Source organism: Arachis ipaensis, chromosome B09, assembly GCF_000816755.2.
Source record: "Arachis ipaensis cultivar K30076 chromosome B09, Araip1.1, whole genome shotgun sequence".
NCBI lineage: Eukaryota > Viridiplantae > Streptophyta > Magnoliopsida > Fabales > Fabaceae > Arachis > Arachis ipaensis.
Window position 1 is genome coordinate 12,675,186 of NC_029793.2, and position 2,165 is coordinate 12,677,350.

The following is a 2,165-nucleotide window of genomic DNA, read 5'->3' on the forward strand; positions in this document are numbered from 1 at the left end:
TATTATTTCCCATGGCCGAAGCCTTTAAAGAAACAAAAGGAAAGAAAATAGAATTTATGCATGTATACACATATCTTTAAAAACCAAGCCACGTTGCCTTTATATATATAAAACACAAATGACACATGTTTCCTTACTTTCATTAATCAACACCTATACTTTATTCATTTCTTCCTTAACCACCGAAAGGAGTGACCGAGAGAGAAGAGAGAAACCGTGAAATCCCCTGAGCTTTCGGCTTCCATTTTTTTGTGATCCGTAACTCCAATAAAAAATATAATTCAATAAAAGTATTTGTATCTTTCTTCTCTACGCGTTGATGTTACTTTGTTCGGTGGAAGTTGACGGTAATGTAACTCCCCTTTTTCTTGAGTTCGGCCAGTTGGAGTTCTAGAAAGCACGGACGATTTCTAACGTCTTTTTCTTCAGCAGCTCGGTCAGAAAATTTTTCTGGAATCTTCGTTGACTTTGATTTCGTACGGAAGTAGGAGATTTATTTTAAAATTAACTGTTCTAACTTACAAATGCCATTGAAGTTTAGTGAATAAATGTAAATAATTCATAAATGTCTCGTTTGATTAACCGATGAAAATTGATGAGATTGAGATCGTTGGTGATTGTGAATATAATTGAATGTGATGAAATTGGTTGAATTGTGGCTGTAAATGATGATTAATCTGGGATTATTTATTAATTTGAATATGCTGAGTTGATTATTGAAAATCTATTGTATGAGTAATTGATGAATTGAATTTGGGTTATGGCCGTGGTTATGACTGGTTTCGTTGTTATGAGTGATTAACTGGTGAGATTGATTTCGGTTTGATTTGTTGGTATTGAACTGAGATTTGAAAATGATTTCTGATTTTGGAAATGTTTGAAAAGAGGTTGAGAATGGTTCGGTTGGGACCCGAAAAGGGTGGCAAAGTCCGAGTTTTAGGGGAGATGTTGCCAAAATTTTATAAAATCTGAGGTTTTATTTGAAAAGTTATTTTAGAAGATTTGGATTTGGAAAATGATATTATTTAAGTTTTATTTAGTTAAGAAAAGATTATGTATTGAGTTTTTACTCATTAAAGAAGACTTTATATTTTGAGTTTGATTAAAGAACTACATTTTAAGGAATTATGATTCAAGGAGTTTATTAATTTTAAAGAACGAGTTTGATTGTCGTCCTCCCTAAAGTGTCGGAACTCTGCCGTGAGATTTACTTAATAAATAATTCTTTTTAGTCTTTTTGAAAGAGGTTTAAATCTGAAATGGGTTTGGAGTTGTTGTTGATTTTAAATAAAAATGATTTGAGTTCGGTTTGTTAAGAAGAAGAAAAGAAAGGAAAAAGAGAACACGATACGTGTGATTTATGAAATGATTAAAAGGTCACGAGAGGGTGACGGAAAGTAAGTGGTTAAGGTGCGGATGTGAAAATGTTAAGCCGTGGGCTTTATGTGTGAAGGATTGTGCGGGGATGCCCGTGTGTATGGAATGGCTTCCAGGAGAAAGTGGCACATGCTTCAGCTGGAGAATCAGCGCCTGTAAGAAGTAGAAACTTGCAGAGGTTATGCCGTTGGAATGCCTTATCTGACTTGCGAGTCGGATTGCGTCGGGTGTGGGTCGAAACCGACAAATGAGCTCATTACCTGCGATAGGACTAGACATGCATTATCATTGTTTGCACATTTACATTTGATTGTGTTTGCTTATCTTGTCTCTCGGTGATTGTGCTGTTTACCTTATTGCTATTTGTTTGTGTGTTGATCTATTTCCTGTACTATTAGTTTGTATATTGAGATGATTGAGAACTGAGGTTGTGTATTGGACAATTTCGAATATTATGGGTTGCATCTCCCCGCCTAGTGAATTGAAACTACTTCATTCGATTTACTACACATTATAGTAAATTGAATCTATTGTATTCGATATACTGCATACTAGGACGGTAAATCAACTTTATTTTATTCGATTTATATGGAATGACTTTAAATCGAGTTTCATAGTTTTGATTTACATAAAATAGACTCTAAATCTGGACATACATGTAAGACATTTGATTTTAGAACATATCTATATAATATTAGTTTGCATTTTATTTCTTTATGTGAATTATCATTATTTTTATTTATAACATATAAAATATAAAATAATTATACCTATTTCATATTACTTGA